The sequence below is a fragment of the Leuciscus leuciscus genome (assembly GCF_965113295.1).
Source record: "Leuciscus leuciscus genome assembly, chromosome: 2".
NCBI classification, from domain to species: domain Eukaryota; kingdom Metazoa; phylum Chordata; class Actinopteri; order Cypriniformes; family Leuciscidae; genus Leuciscus; species Leuciscus leuciscus.
Genome location: NC_138726.1, coordinates 35,677,287 through 35,698,010, shown reverse-complemented (window position 1 = coordinate 35,698,010; position 20,724 = coordinate 35,677,287). Strand labels below are relative to the sequence as shown.

Here is a 20,724-nt window from a genome sequence, read left to right as displayed (position 1 = left end):
GAGCCTCGTCTGAAATGCAAAGGAGGAGGTGTTGCTGTAATTTATAGTAATAGCTTCAAAACCACTAAGAAATCAAGTTTTAAATATAATTCTTTTGAAGCATTGGTGCTTAATGTAAAAATATATAGTGTAAACGATAAATCACGTTTGAGATTTGTGCTGGCTACTGTATACAGGCCACCAGGGCACCATACAGACTTTATCAAAGAATTTGCTGACTTTCTATCAGAATTAATATTGACTGCAGATAAAGTACTAATTGTTGGTGATTTTAATATACACATCGATAATGAAAAAGATGCATTGGGATTGGCATTTAAAGACATTGTAAATTCAATTGGAGTTAGACAACACGTGTCAGGACCTACTCATCGTCGTAATCATACTCTAGATCTAATATTATCACACGGAATAAATGTTGATGCCGTTGAAATTCTGCAGCAGAGCGATGACATCTCAGATCATTATCTAGTCTCGTGTAAATTACATTTAGCCAAGGCTTCAAAGCCGACTCCGTGTTTCAAATATGTGAGACCTATCACTTCTGCTACTAAAGATTGCTTTATTAATAATCTTCCTGATCAGTTTCATCATCTCAGCATCCCGGATAGCTTAGAAGAACTTGATATTGCAACAGAAACTTTTAACTCTCTCTTTTCCAGCACTTTAGACACAGTTGCTCCGTTGCGCTTAAAGAAGATTAAAGAAAATAGTCCAACGCCGTGGTACAACGAGCACACTCGGGCCCTTAAGAGAGCAGCCAGAAAAATGGAGCGCAACTGGAAGAAAACGAAACTAGAGGTATTTCGCATTTCATGGAAAGAGAGCTCGATTACTTACAGAGAGGCTTTAAAAGCTGCTAGATCTGCTTATTTTTCAACCCTATTAGAAGAAAATAAACATAATCCTAGGTATTTATTTGAAACGGTGGCTAAACTAACGAAAAATAAATCTTCAAGCCCAGAAGTTTCCAAGCAACACAGCAGTAATGACTTTATGAACTTCTTCACTTATAAGATTGATAATATCAGGGACAAAATTATAACTATGCAACCGTCTACTACAGTATCGCATCAGGCAGTGCATTGTAGCCTCCCTGAGGAAAAATTTGATTCGTTCGTTGCTATAGGAGAGGAAGAATTTACTAAACTCATTAAATCATCTAAATCGACAACATGTATGTTAGACCCTATACCGACTAAGCTACTGAAAGAGATGCTTCCAGAGGTCATAGATCCTCTTCTTAATATCATTAATTCATCTTTGTCTCTAGGATACGTACCAAAAAACTTTAAGCTGGCTATGATTAAACCGCTTGTTAAAAAAACGCAACTTGATCCTACAGAATTAGTCAATTACAGGCCGATCTCTAATCTACCTTTTCTGTCAAAGATATTAGAAAAGGCAGTATCCTCACAACTGTGTTCCTTTCTTGAAAGAAATGATATCTGCGAGGATTTCCAGTCAGGATTTAGACCTTACCATAGTACCGAGACTGCTCTCGTTAGAGTCACAAATGATTTGCTCTTATCATCCGATCGTGGTTGTATCTCGCTATTAGTGTTACTCGATCTTAGTGCTGCATTTGACACCATTGACCACAACGTTCTTTTAAATAGATTAGAACATTATGTTGGCATTACGGGAAATGCACTAGCATGGTTTAAATCATACTTATCTGACCGTTATCAGTTTGTAGCAGTAAATGATGAGATGTCTCATCGATCACAAGTTCAGTATGGCGTACCACAAGGCTCAGTACTAGGACCGCTGCTGTTCACTCTGTACATGCTACCCTTAGGAGATATCATTAGGAAACATGGAATTAGTTTTCACTGTTATGCTGATGATACTCAGCTGTATATTTCTTCAAAACCTAACGAAACTAATCAATTCACAAAATTAACGGAATGCATAGCAGATATAAAAAATTGGATGACTCGTAATTTCCTACTTCTAAATTCTGAAAAAACAGAGTTTCTAATTATTGGACAAAAAACGTCCTCACGTAATAACCTAGAATACTGTCTAACACTCGATGGCTGCTCTGTTAAGTCTTCGTCGTCGGTTAGGAACCTGGGTGTGCTCTTTGATACCAATCTTTCATTTGAAAGTCACGTGTCTAGTATCTGTAAAACTGCATTTTTCCATCTTAAAAATATATCTAAATTACGCTATATGCTCTCATTGACAAATGCGGAACAATTAGTTCATGCGTTCATGACCTCAAGGCTAGATTATTGTAATGCTCTACTGGGTGGTTGCCCTGCACGTTTAATAAACAAACTACAGCTGGTTCAAAACGCAGCAGCTCGAGTTCTTACCAGAACCAGGAAGTATGACCATATTAGCCCAGTTCTGTCAAAACTGCATTGGCTCCCTATTAAACATCGCATAAATTTTAAAATATTGCTGATTACTTACAAAGCACTAAATGGTTTAGCTCCGCAGTACTTGAGCGAGCTCTTAACGCATTATAGTCCTTCACGTCTATTGCGATCTCAAAATTCCGGCCAGTTGATAATACCTAGAATATCAAAATCGACTGCTGGCGGTAGATCCTTTTCCTATTTAGCACCAAAACTCTGGAACAGTCTTCCTACCATTGTCAGGGAAGCAGACACACTCTGTCAGTTCAAAGCCAGATTAAAGACACATCTCTTTGACCTAGCATTCACATAATACATTATAGACTTCTATAATTTAATGTTAGGCTGCATAGATTAGGTCAGCCGGAACCGGGAACACTTCCCATAAATCCTGATGTACTCGTTACATCATGAGAAGAATGGCATCTACGCTAATTTTAGTGTCTGTGTTTATCCCGAGGTTTTCCTGCAGCCTGCCGGATCCGGGCCGTATCCAGATCTGACGATGGACCTTCGCCTGGACCCGATGACAACGCAGTGCTGAAGTTTCAACTAGTCTGTCCCTATGGAGGATCCCTCTACCACTCTACAGATAAGGCGTTGTCGGGAAAATTCGTTTCGCGTTCCTACCCCTAAGCGACAAAATAAAATAAAATTCTTTATCAAAATTTATAAGGAAAGACAAGTACTTTTACTTTGGCTTTTAGGCTTGGCTTGTAGGGAAAATCCAAACCTGCGTAATTTCAAATGCACATAACTATAGAACCCATTCTAAATGCGCATGTGAACGCCATCAGCGTTTCTCACAGGTTCGCGTTTAAAGTCTGTGTAGAGGGAATGGTGTCGTCTTAGCGGCCCCTAATTTAAAAACAAATGATCGTTGCGACGGAAGCAAATCAATCAAAACTAACTTTAGATGGAAAATAACTTAACTCTGCTATAAAGCCAAAACTATCTCTGTTACCTTAAATTATACGCTTATCTCTGTGAAGCTGCTTTGAAACAATCTACGTTGTTAAAAGCGCTATATAAATGAAGATGACTTGACTTGACTTGACTTGACTTTAGCTTAAGTTACAGATTAATTTAATTATGTATGTGTAGCGTGAGTGGGTCCCACCCCCTGGAAAAATGAGGAACGAGTGTTTGTAGTCTCAACCCCTCAACAAAGATATGGGACTTCCTGCTTAGAATGACGCAAAATGACGATTTTTACATCATTATAAGCAGGAACTGAAACACTGAAATCTGCATTTCTCCCGTCTCAGGGGAAAATGAGGGAATAATGCACAACCATTCAAAAATATGACTGGCTTTCTAACGATACAAAGCTTAATGCAAATGGGTGAAGTGTCCCTTTAAGAACTGTTTGTTATTACAGACATTTATGAATTATCTTTAAGATGTTTATGATAGGTAATGTTTGTAAATTAGATGTGTATCAAATATTTCAACAATCTAAATGATTTCGTAAAGTTTTTCTCTTTTGCAGATTGCTTTTCATGGAGATGAGTGCTAAATAATATGTAATAAATATGCAGATAATATATAATAATAAATAATTCAGGTATCAATTACCTATCAATATTTATTTATTCAAAAAAATATATACACAAGCCGCGGTTCAGCTCCGCACGACAAACGCTGACAGTGTGAAAGCAAAAACGTGTGTGCTGCTCCCACTCACCATACGCACTGCTTCTGCGCTGCCTCCGCTCTGCTAACGCGTGCAGTGTGAAACCGGCGTAACGGTACTAAGTTATGTATTTCAGAAATGTGCATATAAAATCACAGTTAGTGAAAAAGGTATTATTTTAAACAATGTATTCATTGTTTTCAACTCTTAATTTTCAGCTCAATAACGCATTCTGTGTGAACAGCCGCCTAAGACTAGTGATGTGTTCTACGTTCATAGAGCACATCACACGAAAGCGGTTAATCAAATTAATCATCATGTGGTCAGATTATTTTCTTCTCTTATCTGTTATCATTGCAGTATTGTCAACATGACTAATTGTAACATTTGCTAACATTTCTATAAAAAACGACCAGCCCTACAATCCAGTCTCTCTTCCACATTTGACACCAAGGGAATGTTAGTGTGCCACATTTAATTTGTTACATCTTTAGTGCAGAACAAGGTGTTCAGATAACCTTTTAATCCCAGCATCCCTTACGTTCAACTAGAGCTGCCAAACTAAATTTCTTACTCTAAAGAGTATGAGAATTAAAAGGCTTACCCAAGTCATCTGCCCAAACATTTTAGAAATGGACAGGACAGGACAGGTGAGAAACAATCATGCCCTGAAGAACAATTTGCACTCTGGGAATCCTAGGCATCTTATTACTTAAGAATGAGACTCACTTCATCAAAAATGCTGGGAACTGTTCAAAAACTATGCACTGATTTCCATTTCAAATGAAAGAATCGGTTACATTTCTTAGTACCACCAGTCACCCAAGTTACACAAACAAACAAGTCATGCAAAGCTTTGAGCATAAACACCAACAGAGACACACACAAGTCTCTCGGGGTCCGATCGGTGTCTAAACGCATTTGTCTGATTGTGATGGTGAAACAAAACTGCATGAGAAAGTTCTGCCCTTGGCATGACGCTGTGCAGAGGCAGTCTGACAGCATTCATCAGATCTGGCCACCACTGCAACACGAACACACCCACTGCAGACACACGCTGATGACTCCACAGACACAGCCGCCTCTCATATACACTCACCTAAAGGATTATTAGGAACACCATACTAATACTGTGTTTGACCCCCTTTCGCCTTCAGAACTGCCTTAATTCTACGTGGCATTGATTCAACAAGGTGCTGAAAGCATTCTTTAGAAATGTTGGCCCATATTGATAGGATAGCATCTTGCAGTTGATGGAGATTTGTGGGATGCACATCCAGGGCACGAAGCTCCCGTTCCTCCACATCCCTACTCTATTGGGTTGAGATCTGGTGACTGTGGGGGCCATTTTAGTACAGTGAACTCATTGTCATGTTCAAGAAACCAATTTGAAATTAAAGCTGCAAGCAGCATTTATCGGGGTTCAAGCTATTAAGGTCTTTAAGGTTTTTAAGCATCAAAAGTTATAAAGTTTTATTTAGCAAGCATGTAACCACTGACATATTAGATGGAAAATACCATGTTCTAGCATGATTTACCATGATATACCACATTCTAGCATGATTTACCATAGTTTATCATGATTTACCATGGTTTACCATGATTTTCCCTGTTCTAGCATAGTTTACCATGAATTCATCTTAGTTTACCAAGATTTACCATGTTCTAGCATGATTTACCATGATATGCCACATTCTAGCATGATTTACCAAAGTTTATCATGATTTACCATGGTTTACCATGATTTACCCTGTTCTAGCATAGTTTACCATGATTTACCATGTTCTAGCATGATTTACCATGATATACCACGTTGTAGAATGACTTACCAGGATTCTAGCATGATTTACCTTGATACACCACATTCTAGTATTATTTACTATGATTTACAATGTTTCTAGCGTGATTTACCATGATTTACCAAATTACTAACAAGTATGTGAAGTGTCAGTGCAAATGAAGTGATAAACACTGACAAAATCTGATTGTGTTATAATAGTTAGTAGTTATATAAGTGATTTTTTAATGTCTAATTATGAATTCAAAAGCACATGTCAAAAGACTTCATTAATAAGTAGAATGGCCAGCAGAGGGCACTAGAAGACCACTTATTGGCTCAGTTTCAGTTTAATCTTCATGATTTTCACCAGTTTTCTGCACTAAAGCAAACCAGTCTTTCCATGTTAACTCCATAATGCATGCTCACACACACACACACACACACACTCACACTCACACTCACACACACACACACACACACACTTTAACAGATGGATTTTGACTAAATGTAAATGTTAAAATAATGATTTTATAAAGTCTAAATATGAATTATAGAAACAATATGACAAAATAACTATTTTAAACAGCAGGGGGCAGTAAAATACCACTTATTGGCTTAATATGCCATTGTATTCATATTATTTTCACCTTTTTAAACTGTTAGAGTCAAATTTTGTCCGATCTGTCTGAAATTTTTCATGCTTGTTCAGAGTGATATTTCACATGTTCTGACTTGTTTTTAAGAAGATCTGAGCATCTTAAAAGATATAAGCTTTTGGGGACACTTGGTCAAGGCCACATTTTGAAGTGCCCCTATTATAGCCATCCAAATGAAGTAGTTCAACTTTTTCTGATAATTACTGATCTAGAGAGTCCAGAGAATTGTACTGCACTAGTTTTGAACATTATTATATGAAAATTATATGATCATAGATGGAAAAGACCATTTACAGCCAATACAGGACGATTACAATAGGGTTTCAGCACTTCGTGCTTGAACCCCTAATATAAATGAAGGTTTTTTGCCAGTTATAGCGCCACCTATTGTCCGATCTTCACGAAACTTGGCATGCTTCTTCACCATGTTAGGACACATATGCTCATCTATTTTTGTGAAGTTTGGGGTTTTCCCTTAGGTTGTATAGGCTTTTGAGTGTTTTTTTGTCCCTCCCCTTTCCTAAATGACCCTGTTACAGCCAGGCAAATGAAAATATTCAACTTGAGGATGGGTACATGGTGGTCATAAAGGGATGGACATGGTCAGAAACAATGCTCAGGTAGGCCATGGCATTTAAACGATGCCCAATTGGCACTAAGGGGCCTAAAGTGTGCCAAGAAAACATCACCCACACCATTACACCACCACCAGCCTGCACAGTGGTAACAAGGCATGATGGATCCATGTTCTCATTCTGTTTACGCCAAATTCTGACTCTACCATCTGAATGTCTCAACAGAAATCGAGACTCATCAGACCAGGCAACATTTTTCCAGTCTTCAACTGTCCAATTTTGGTGAGCTCGTGCAAATTGTAGCCTCGTTTTCCTGTTTGTAGTGGAGATGAGTGGTACCCGGTGGGGTCTTCTGCTGTTGTAGCCCATCCGCCTCAAGGTTGTGCGTGTTGTGGCTTCACAAATGCTTTGCTGCATACCTCGGTTGTAACGAGTGGTTATTTCAGTCAAAGTTGCTCTTCTATCAGCTTGAATCAGTCGGCCCATTCTCCTCTGACCTCTAGCATCAACAAGGCATTTTCGCCCACAGGACTGCCGCATACTGGATGTTTTTCCCTTTTCACACCATTCTTTGTAAACTCTAGAAATGGTTGTGCGTGAAAATCCCAGTAACTGAGCAGATTGTGAAATACTCAGACCGGCCCGTCTGGCACCAACAACCATGCCACGCTCAAAATTGCTTAAATCACCTTTCTTTTTCTCATTCTGACATTCAGTTTGGAGTTCAGGAGATTGTCTTGACCAGGACCACACCCCTAAATGCATTGAAGCAACTGCCATGTGATTGGTTGATTAGATAATTGCATTAATGAGAAATTGAACAGGTGTTCCTAATAATCCTTTAGGTGAGTGTAGTGCGTAAAAACTGAATAGAGTTCTCTTTCGCGTCTTCTTGCACTTGAACGGACAAATGCACACAAAATTGTCAAAATATCCTTGTAAACGGAGTCAGGTTTGTCTTGAGTAAAGATCGACCTATAAACGGTTTTACCGTCATTTTCCCCAATAGTTAAGATCAGCAAAAAAATTGGGTGGGTTGGGGTTGTTAATGTAACTTTGCTTTTTATTTATTACTTAAAGCCCACTTTACACTAAGCTAATGCACGGATCCAATATAATGATACACATCAGATTTCTTTCTTAACTGTGTACGTCCACTTAAGACATAACTGACTATGTTTACGAGAATCCTTGCCGAGACGGGTATTTTAACATGTAATTGTGTGTATGTGACTGTTCAAGCGTAAGGAGACACGAAAGAGTAATCAATTTGGTGTTTGTGGATCACGGATCAACTGAGATCCATTGCACCCCTATATAATATATAGCCTAATTATATTAATATTATTATACATTTTTTTTGCTATGGTATTTTTGTTAAAACCATAGGCAAAAGTTTATTGTGTAAGTGTAAGCTAATGCACGGAGTCGGGTTTATTGTGTAAGTGTTCTTTAGCCTGTAGATTTTTGTTTGTTGTATTCAGCTGCAACAAAATGTTTTGCCAAAAGACTTAGTCCACACTACTGCGTTTTCGTTTAGAAACGGAGAATTAAAACGAATACGATCTCCGTCCACACCAGAGTTTTAGCTGCGTATTAGAATTGATCTCGGTCCACATTAAAACGACTGAAAACGCGGATCACGTGACCATTCACCAACACTGGGCATGCGCGTGCCGGTGTAAACACAACTTCATTGATAAAATGATCCCACCATGCGCTGGTTCTTCCCGGGTTAACCCAAAACCGACGCTCCATGTACATTCGATACCGCCGCTGCATACGGGAATTGTCACAGATCGCTCGAATAATAGCTTGCCTCCGACGCATGTAGGCAGTTATAGCATTGTAAAATGCAGAATTTACTTGCACAACAGCTGCTGGCAAAGATATACGCCATGACTGATGACACCCAATCATAGAGCTGAGCGTGAGCCTCTACTACGTCATCGTTTCTAAAGTCCTCCGTTTTGACCCTTCCAGACTAAAACGCCCTCCCGAGATTCAAAATGAAAAACGGGTTGGCAGCGTTTCTAAACTTCTCCGTTTTGGGCCTCCGTTTTTGCCGTTTTAGTGTGGACGGGAGGTGCAAACGTAGCAAAAGATCTTTCGGTTTTTAAACGAAAACGCAGTAGTGTGGACGGGGCCTTAGGCTTAGGGTTGGGTTTTGTTTGGGTTTTATCCGATACCAGTACCTACTCTGTATTTTTTAAACGGTTCTGGTTCTTAAACGGTTCTTGAACCGGTACTTAAGAAAACGAAACCGCACACACTTTATCAAAAAAATAATACCCGTGTCTGTGTGTCCGTGTCCGTGTCCAAACTGGACACAATATTAACTTAAATCTTTAAAGATTTTCTGATTAAATGAAAAATTGCGCCGTTTATTAGGGTACTGATGTAGCCTAAAACACTTAGGCTAAGTTAAGATCAAAATTGTGACTCATATTATGACTTTTTCTTTAAAACAGAGAAATATCTGACACTGAGCAGAAATATTTAACACACACAGTAGGCTATAGCCTCATATAAATATACTTGATATACTTCATACTAGTGCTGGGCGGTATGACCAAAAATCAACATCACGGTATTTTTCTAAATTACACCGGTTTCACGGTTTATGACGGTTTTTTTATTATTATTTTTTAAGCATGACTGGGTGTAAAACACATTTTTCACTGAGTGAGATAGGAAATACTGCAGTAGATTGACTTAGAATGCCCTATTTTACTGTCATGAGTGAATATTGTAGAAAAAAATCCACACTAGTATTAATACAGGTTTGCAAGGCTGTTTACAAAGAGGTGCCAGCAGGAGGCGCTTTAGGAGCGGCAGAAATAGCGGTTTCCCCGGTAACGGCTGTACACAAAACAGCAACGCTCATAAACGCTGCTTTATCAGGAAAGATGAAGAAAGATTCAATCGTAATAACAAAGAAACTTTTCTAAAGACCGTCAGTTCACTTCAGATACATTCATATAAAAACACTGGCGCCGCGTTTTGATTTTGAAACGTGCAGTGCTCATGTTTATTCAACGATGTCAATGCCGACCACAAATAGATTTTCCAAAAGGCTTTGTTGATATTGTGAACCAATGTATGGGAAACACTGTAATATAATTTGACAGCTATCAATTATAGTTTAACCTATCCACCTTCAAAGTCACGCTTAGTAACACGTTCATCACCACAGTGCAAGAGTGAAAAAGGACCCTCTCAAACAGTGTCGCGCCACGCCGCGTTCCGATCGTTATTAAAGCGACATACACCGGTACTTTAAAAATTCATATCATAACAAAAATAAACACCGGTATTCGGTATGAACCGGTACACCGCCCAGCACTACTTCATACTTGATATGCAAGATTTGCAGTTGGCATTAAAATACTAGACTTACCATGTCCAACACGACACTGGCAGCTGAACTTGAACTTTAGTCAAGCGTGTCAGAGGTTTTGGGTTCTAATCCGCATTCGTACAGTTTTTTGTTGTTTTTTTAAACCGATTATGCTCATCAGTGGTTGTATATCAAGCAGGGGCACGTTTGTGTGCATTATATTTTGATTTCACCAGAACGAATAGAGAGTCTCTGCAACGTATTGAAGCACGCGTCCGAGTAAAGACAGTGCGGTGTGCACGAGCCACAAAAGAAAACACTGTATCAGCGCCACTAATCGCAGCGGCAACGAGCACTTTGATCACTTGATTTAAAAACACATTTCAACGCTAGATCGTCTCTTATTTAACAAACGAACGAAATGAATGCTCTGCTGGTTAACTGGAGATGTTTTATTATTGGAACATTCGTGCCGCGAGATGTTTTATAGAGAGCGGTAAAAAAAAGTCAGGCACCGAAATCAGGCATCAAAAATTTCGCTCTTATTCGGTCTCGTTACTGCCGTTTACGTCGGAACCGGTTCTCGGTACCCAACCCTACTTAGGCTAAATGTGAATGATACCCACGTTTTTTTTTAGCTTATTCAAAACTAGGAATCAATAAGAATTGGAATCTATAAGCAGAATTGGAATTGAAATAGATCAAATTCATAACGATACTCAACCCTACCACTCGGTTTGTGTGTTTTGGGACAAAAAGTGGTTCAGGTTACTAGGGCTGCACACAACAAGATTTTTCTAGTCGACTAGTAGTCATTCGTCCAATCATTGCATTTGGTACGATGTCCTACCTGCCTGTCAACATATGTATTTTCATACCTTGACATCGTTAAAATAGTCCAAGTGACTACAGTGGCTCAACCTTAAGTTTATCAAGCGACAAGAATACTTTTTGTACGCAAAAAAACTAAAATAGCGCTTCTGGGTTGTACGTCAGAACGTAGGCTCACTATTATAGTGAGCCTACGTTCTGACGCACAACACAGAAGCGCTGCGCTGTTACACTATGTGAACTCACTCAGAGGCCCACACAGAAGAAAATGAATAGTTGAATAAAGTTATTATTTTTGTTTGTTTTTTGCACACAAAAAGTATTCTCGTCGCTTGATAAACTTAAGGTTGAGCCACTGTAATCACTTGAACTATTTTAACAATGTCTTTACTAACTTTTCTGGGATGGCAGATATCGATTACATAGAAGCCTATGTGAGCCAGCTCTCAGATTATCAAAAATATCTTAATTTGTGTTCTGAAGATGAACGAAAGTCTTACGGGGTTGGAACAACATGAGGGTGAGTAATTACTGACAGATTTTTCATTTTTGGGTGAACGTTCACCTTTAACACCCGGACTGTTGCTTGCCTAGAGTGAAGCACAAGGGTGGGTCAGTCATGGCTTGGGCTGCAATATCATGGCATTTCCTACTATGCTACACTGCCAAGGACTAACAAACCATTCTGGAGGACCATGGATAACCACCTAAAGGTTCAAACATTGTACTCTGAAGGGGTTGCCTTGTATCGGCATGATAACGCACCAATACACATAGCAAGAATTGTGACAATGGTTTGATGAACATGAAAGTGAAGTTGAACACATCCCATGGCCTGCACAGTCACCTGATCTAAATATTTTTGAGACACTGTGGGGTATTTTGGTAGAGCAAAAGTAAAAAAAAAAAAAGTTTCCTCCACCAGCATCACATAGTGACCAGTCCACTGTTCTGGAAGAGGAATGGCTCAAAATCCCTCTGTCCAAAATCTCTTCTCTGGCCATTCCCAAGACTAATTGATGCTGTATTGGCTGCAAAGGGATGCCTTACACCAGAGGTGCACAATCCTGATCCTGCCAATCGACTGTCCTGCACAGTTCGTCTCCAACCCTAATCAAACACACCTGCCTTTAAAGCAGGGCTCAGTAGTTTCGGGATTTCTTCGCTGTATTCTCGCTTTTTGCTTGCAGGTTTCTCTCTAGAGCTCCCCCCACAGCTTCGGAATAGATATTTGACAACACTGTTGTAAAAATTCGTTGGCGATTCTCAGACACCAGAGGCTAGTAGATCAACGACATCAAAGCAGATGGGACATTCTTTAAAGCGTCTTCTTCATTCGGGTTCGAACAGCGTGAGGGGGCGCAATAATGACAGCATTTTAGCAGATTTCTTTTGGCCGTAAAGCAATTGTTTACATCGCGAGACCTGATATCACGCGATACTTCCTGACGCGGCGGCCGGCCGGCTCAAAGTTGCAAGTGCGGATTTTCCGCTCACGGGCACCAGGGGGGTGCGAAACGACCACCATTCAACCCGAAATAAGTAATATAACCATTCCAATGACTCCGAAGCTGTTCAGTTAAGGTAAAAAAAGTTACTTAGATCACCTTTAATTTTCAAGAGATCCTGAAGACCTTAATTGGTTGCTTCAGGTGTGTTTGATTAGGGTTGGAGACAGGGACGGACTGGGGCTAAAAAACAGCCCTGGACTTTCTCCCAAATAGGCCCATCATCCGGCCATTCGCCCCAAGCCGTGTGCGACAGACACTAGCCAGGAAGTCCTGCGGCCGATTGCATAAACATAACCATAATGTTAAGACAGTGTCTTAAGTTCTAGTATGACCTACTAGCAGTTAGTCAGGGGCAGTCAGTCTTAGTTTTCGGTATCAAAGTAGGCTTATCTACGTTTTTATGTAACTGATTTAAAAAAGCTATGAACCGTCTTAAAGAAAATAAATTGATGTCTAACTTGTAAGACTAGTCTTAGAGGTTTATGCAACCGGCCCCTGATACTATGCCACAATACTGTAGCCTATCAGACAAGGTATTCACAACAAGTAACATCTAAAAACAATTATGCTAATTGGGGTTGTGTTTATTAATGAAGCCTCAGCCTTCAAATAAAGACAAAAAAAATGTACAATGCCATAAAATACAAATAATGAAATGTCACTGCAGGCTACAGAAACCCAAATTACACAAACTTGTAATTATTTAAACATATAGTTATACCAGGGGTCTCCAACCTTTTTGTGTGCGAGGGCTACCTAAAAGTTTGTTTTACTACTGTTAATTCATAAGTTGTGGAGTGAAATGTCTTCTAACTGGTTTGTTCTTGGAACAATGTCTGATAATGCTCTGCGTTGTTCAAACGAGTTTTGTTCCGCTTTTTTAGCGTTTGCCATTTGATGTTTCTCATACGCAACGCAAATGACAGCGTATAATCAAAGAGAGTTGGGTAATTTTGTAGAGGCAAAAGTGCAAATTGAAAAGTTTAGTTGAAAAGGTTGCAAAATGATACCATTTAGTCGAAGTCTGGAGCCCCTATTTACAGTGGATCGCTATTGGCCAGTTGGGGCGATTTATAGAATGTGTTTAGCGGGCAACTCACAGGCAACACGTTTGAGACCACTGCTATACTATAACTTAACTATTCAAATATAATGTAAGCAAATTTAAAAGTGCAGTATAGGTAAGCCTTATAAAACTAACTTTCTGTCAGGGGCTAGTAGGCCGACTCTTCTTCCTCAGTTTTTTTTTTTCTCAGTTTTTACACGTTGCATATAAGTGATCGTATTAGTGCCCCTGCTGTTGGCTGTTCATATTGCTTTATTAGACTTTTTCTTGTGCCGACGGCCCTCGGTTGGACGGCCGTTCTGGACTTTTCCAGAACGCACAGATTGTCAGTCCGTCCCTGGTTGGAGATGAACTGTGCAGGATAGTCGATTGGCAGGAGCAGGATTGGACACCCCTCCCTTGTACATGTACAATATAAGTTTTTTTATATTTGCAAGAAATCTTGCAATAAAAGTTCATTTTCAGGGCTCCAGACTACGACCAAAATTGTCGACATATGAAACCATTTTTTGAGAATGTGCGAGTAATAAATTTGACGTGGTCGCATTTGTGCGAGTACATGGTCACGCATTCAATCGGTGTCTGCCTACTTGCACTTGCATTAAAGATTTATCTAATCTGTCACGTATTATCAACTAGGCCAGATCGGCTATTCTCCCGTAGTATTCGGTTACAGTAGAACGTCAAGAAGTAGCTAGCAGTTAAACGGCCGTTTCACACCGCAAGCGTGAGCAGCGTATATTTTTTCAATTGCATTCACCGGGAGCAGGAGCGTCGCGTGAGCAGCAGTGAAGTGAAGCACCAAGTCTATTGTTGCTGCGCTGCTCACGCTCAACTAAAGTGAAAGCACACTTTTGATGCTCAAAATGCACAGAATAAGCATGTCTAGTGTGTTTTAACAAGAATTGGAGGAGAAGTATAAATCTACTTAAAATAGAAAATAATTAAAAATATGTATAGAAGATTTTCCCATATAAACTTGTTTTTAATTATTCAGTTTGGGTGAATGTATGGTGTATTATAAAAAACTAAAGTAAACCAGCCAGAAAATATGATATATAAACTTTCTTTTAGTTATTATGTAATACACAGACTAAGGTAGCCTATCTTGCTGCTGCTGTGACACTGTACAAAAACGCTTCAAGTGTGAATAATTTCGCGCGTCTGCAGCTTCAGTGATGATGTAGTGGTGAAAAGACAAAGTCAGACAATATTACAAAATTATCCCAAAATACATAGGCCGACAAACTTTCATAGAATCATTAAACAAGAACACACATTTCCATTTATAACAAATTAGTAGTAGATTCAGAATACAAGTTTGTGCGTTTATATGCATTTCAAGCTTATTCAAAGTTCATCTGAGTATATATTTGCATATGGGTGTGTGCTTGCAAAGTGTGTTTTGTTCCATCATGGCTAGATAGAAGTGTGAGTTTCACTTCTGTGAAAAAAAACACACAAGTACAGTCTAACAACAGAACTGAGAGCAAGAATGGAAACACAGGGCCTGAATGAGCTCTTGATCTCACCATATCAGCTTTAAAAACAGTTACAAAACACAAATGGACAAGAGTTAGCAGAAGCTGACAAACCAAGACTGATCAGATCTAAAACAAATGAAGAGTTGAACATTTTTAAAGCACTCAATCCAGCTGCAGTAAAATAATTCTCAGCAGGCTGTTTCACAGTTTGAAAAGCACATTTGACCACAGAGTCGTCCACCCTGGTTGTGGGAAGCAGATTACACACAGAGTCTGAGTTTCGTTTCACAGAATAAGCTGTTCAGATCAGTTTCAATTCTCCACTGCAGCCTGTTGTGTCCTCCAATAGAGCACAAGCAGCGTGTAGTTTACTCTTGGTACTGTCAGCCAATCAGAGAGCAGACTCTGTCACTATAGGAAACCCTTCATGCAACACAAACAGAATTTTCACTGCTGACTCACACAACACACATACTGAGATCACACAATCATCCTCATTTACTTTTAAGAGGAAATATATTTTAAAAGCCCCAATAAAATCTCTTTGCTGACAGCAAAAACCTTAAACAGGTTCATTTAAAAATTAACTGATCCAAATGTTTGCAAAGTTGGCATGACATAATTTTCTAAATGCATGCATGTTTACTGACAAATGTGAACAATTCTTTCCAGAGGTTTCATTTCTTTAAAATACTTTTTTTTTTTTGTGTACCCCATAATTGGACTTTCCAATGAAAACGACAGACTTCTGTCTACTAACGTATGCTGGAATTCAACTATTTAGTCTGCTTTAACGCCGCCCCTTTAAGCTCACATTCATCTCCTTTAATTTTGAGTCCAAAGCCCACATGTCAACATTCAATCAACAACCTGTGCAAATAACCAAATGCCTGGACTACATTGTTTTCCATTAATCCATTACACTCTGATGTAGGTTGCAATATGGAACAAAAGATCCATCTCTACTTCTGTTTTATTGCGACTTCAACAAACAATGAACAGTGTTAATTTATACATATTTCACCAGGAAAGGAAGTTATACCCATATGTTTTTGGAGTGACAATGACTCTCTGTGGTAAAATAAGACTTGTCAGTGTCATGTTGGTGATGATTGAAATCACTTTTTTGGTAATCTGTGGGCTTAGATCAAGACTGCTGTTATTAGTCTTTCCTTTCTGGATGTCACCTCCAGAAGTTCTCAGGGCCTGAAATTCATGTCTAAAAATGGGGGAATTCCCGGTTAGGGTGGGGGTAGCACACGTGGCACAAACGCATGACACAATCAGATGCAATTCTATTGGCAAATTATTTATTACAAAACTGACCTTTGACAATTACTTAAACAGGTAGTTAAGAGCACAGATAATCATAGTTACAAATACTGTTCAAAAGTTTGTGGAAAGCAATTAGGGTATTAGGCCCACCTCTTTTATTCAGCAAAAGACAACTACAGCCTTGGTGGGACAACTTTTGAACAATAGTGTATAAAAATGAGTAGCTTAAAATTGGAAGAAAAAAAGCATTGTGAGGTATAATGAGGGTAGATTATAATCCATGTAATGAATATACTCATGAACATGTAACAAAACTAGAGATCGACCAATGTTAATTATATTTAAATGCAGAAATAAATAAGCAAAATATTTATTCCCCTTTTTAACACAAACTAAAAATTATTTATACAACAATAAAAAAGGCCACATGCATTTTTGTAGCTGTAGTATTATCAACACTGTACACTGCGAACAAGGCACATCCCATGTTTTGGACTGTAATGGAAGCATTTTAGTTGTGAAGTCCAATTGATATAAACATGTTTTGAACCAGGGCCTAAAATTAACAAATGCGAGTAAAAATCGGCGTAGGAGAGTATATGAAATGGTGTCACTGACCAGCTGGCCGGTAACATTTTTATGAATTCTAACAATGAACGTGAACAATGGGACCGCGACCGACGCTCGGGACAGCTGACGGGCCAGCGCTTCATCTTCATGGAAGTTTAAGCCTTGACAAGAAGACGTGAAAGGAAGCTCATTTCGTTACTCGAAAGCCCAGTAGGCCGAGTCATAATATTAATACAGCGCGCGAATACTAAGCTGACCTCTCTTTCACGTCCTCTTGCACTTGAACGGACAAATTTACACAAAATTATGACAAAAAAAATAGCGAGTATCCTATTAAACAGTCACGTCTTAAGTGTACGTAAACAGTTGAGAAAGTAAATGCATGTGTATTAGTATATTAGATTTGTGCATTCACTCTTAAAGTGACAGCAGCCTAATAATCCTGCTGCTGTTTGTGTTTTTAATGTTAATCAAACAACAAAGGACATAGAAAAAAAAAAATCACTCACTGCTCTTGACTAAATAACTTTTGTAACTTTAATAAGGATGAATTAATAAGCATGTTTAATTCATACAGTGAAGAAGACTATGCAGTGTTATTTTACATTTGCTTGCTTTATTCAATTTCTGTACCTGAAAACTACTGTTAGACCTACCCTGAAAAACCTGAAAGGCACTGTTTATTCATTTGTATCTTTGTTCTATTTGTGCTTTTGCTTGTAATTTGATTATTTGTTCTTATTTTAATATTGACTGTTTACTTGTCTTTAATAATGTTTACAATTTAAATTAGGCTGGTAGTTTTAGCTGTGGTATCAAACTTGGAATAGAGAATTGTTAATTTTCACTTTGGAAAAGGTTAGTTTTAGACCCTGTTTTGAATCCTTAATTGTTAAATACAGTGCTATACATATTCTGTACAAACTAGACCAAAAGTCCGGCTCATTATTTTGAGCCAAGGGGATATTTTTAACCAACAAGTTTATTTTTAATTCAGCAGCCTATCTTTAACAGAAGTTCAACAAAAGTGGAAGGAGAGCACACATCTTGCGACATACCTGACCCACTTTTAGAAATGACTAAATTCACCCACCCTTTACAAACCTTTGATGAGTTTTATTTTGCTGCTGCATTGCATTACGAAGGAAAACAATTTGCTTGGTCATGTAATAGCGAGCAGAATCCTCTGGCAAACAAACGTTAATGCAGTAAGCGGTAATCCCACTTATGGCTAGTGCTCACTAGGGGTGGGTAATATACCGGTAGACACGATAAACTGGTAGAAATGTCTCAACCGGTAGAGATTTTAGACTAATGTCTCTATCCCGGTTATGCTCACGTGATGTTGCTATGCTTCACGGTCACAAAAGCGTATCGTTTGCATGCATTTTTAAGTATGCGGTTTAAAAACAAGTGATTTTAAACCATTGAAGCACAGTAAGCAGAGAAAGACAACTCATTTCACTATATGCGCACACTGTCAGAGAGACAGTTTCTCTGAAGAACAACACACAAGTATATTGGATCCGTGAAGTCGGTCTTAAAGTAGGGATGCACGATATATCGGCCACCATATCCGTATCGGCCGATATATGTTCATTTTTAATTTATCGTTATTAAAACCCCAGATTGTTTGTATGGCCCTGCAATAACTCTACAAGTTATACTGGATAAGTACTAGGGATGTCCCGATACCACTTTTTCACTTCCGATACGATACCGATGCCGCAGCTTTGGCTATTTGCCGATACCGATATCAATCCGATATTTTTATTTTGTTCTTGAACTAATACTACTAATAATAAAATATATGGAAGCACTTTGCTCAATTAGACACATAAAAACATCTCACTCAAATGGAGAACAAATACTTCTCCAGTATATAGGCTAGTCTACAACAACAGCTGATAATGAAAGACTGCCACCCTTTATTCAAAAGACCTTGAGATATGTTTGGTAACGTGAATGAATATTAAAATGAATTTGCTATATTTCAGATCAATATATTTGTTTCCTTAACTTTTTTTTCTCATCTGAATTATAAATAATTTATTTCTGTATAAAATAATACTACTTTTAAAAACACATTTGATTTTCTTTTTTATTCAATGTAGAATGTGTAACTTAAAAATAGGGATGGGACGATTACCGGTTTCACTATAAACCACGATAAAATGTATTGACGGTTAGTATTATCGTTCAAAATTTAATTATCATTAAAACCGTATTTGATTATCGCGATTTTAATAACTCACTGTAAATCCTGTCCAGCCAGCAACAGTCTGACGCAGGCGCAGCGCGCAATGTTGTTGTTTTTTTATTCGAGAAGGAATGGCGGAAGGCAGTGACCGTGGACCTAATCTGAGGTGTGGTCATATTCAGGCTTTTACAAAAGTCCTGAGTGAAACTTAATCGAGGATGGTCACTACAATAGGGGGGAAACACTTCAAATCTGCCGAGTCCTCTTGTGTGACCATCACCCACTGTTTATAGCGAACGCAAGGCAAGTTAACTTACCAAAAACTACGTCTGGGAAATAATTGGGCACAAAATGTTTTGAGTTGAAATATTTTATCTCACTCACTTGAAATAAACGTGAAGCTTCCGCGAAGAAAAGTTCGCAGCAAGTGGCTTTGAGCCAAAGACGAACGAACAAGTTCAAACAAGACTATCATTGTACACTTATTACACCGATTTTTTTTTACCACACAATTACGGGGACATATTGAATTGAGATTAATGTTTTAAATCTTACCTGTTTATAAATCCATTTTGTACAGCGTACAAAACAATCACGCAAGACAGCAAGTTGTATTTGAATGAAACGAGAGCGCGCGTCCGCGTCCGTTGCGATACATGGATGTGCGCAGTGTTATGATGCGTTGCTATTGACGACGGTCATTATAAGGAAGGAAATGCCACAGAATATAATCTTGCTTGAAAAAGTGCATAGAGTTGCTTGTTTTATTTGTTGTTTGTTGATTTTCAAATATTAAACTGTTTTTAGTGTGAGCATCAGTTCTTTTTGAACACTTTCATCTCGTTTTAACAAAACCGTGATAATATTTTTAATCACGATCATTTTGGTCACTATAATCGTGATATGAAATTATCATACCGTCCCATCCCTACTTATAAATGAACAGATTAGTGCTCTGTTTTAGGACAAGAAATGAAAACCAATGCAATATGATGAATGTCCAAAAGATTAGATCATTTTTGCTTTTAAACAGCGTGTGTGTGTGTGATTTTGGTTGGGTGACAGTTACAGTTTGACAAGAGTTTACAGTTTGACAAAAGCACAATGTTGTGTTTTACACAAATATAAGTAGGCTAAACACTTTTTGCAGTTTCAATGATGTCCTGTATGAAAATGACGGGGTATGTTTTTATGTTTCCACTGTTCGATCGCGCCCGCGCCTCTCTCTGACACACACATTCCAGCATTGCAGTCTTGACATCACAGCCTGTTCATTTTGCTGCGTTCACACCAAACGCGAATAGAGCGTCAAATTCGCATCTATTGCGTCTAGTTCGATGCTTGAACAGTTTGAATCCATTCGCGCGTCCAAAGCGAACAGGACGCGCCGCGCGCGTATAATGATAAAGCAAGCATTTGAAGCGATATAGA

The 20,724-nt window shown here is 38.6% G+C and overlaps 1 protein-coding gene and 1 long non-coding RNA gene across 3 annotated transcripts in view; one reads left to right on the top strand and one right to left on the bottom strand.

Annotated features, from left to right (window-relative positions):
* Positions 1-20,724, bottom strand: part of tent4b (terminal nucleotidyltransferase 4B) — a 49,257-nt gene that overhangs the window by 22,912 nt on the left and 5,621 nt on the right. The window lies entirely within an intron of this gene.
* On the top strand, positions 5,095-6,306 carry LOC309492280. The gene is made up of 2 exons (XR_014203497.1): positions 5,095-5,874; positions 5,907-6,306. It is a non-coding gene; the product is annotated as an uncharacterized lncRNA (long non-coding RNA).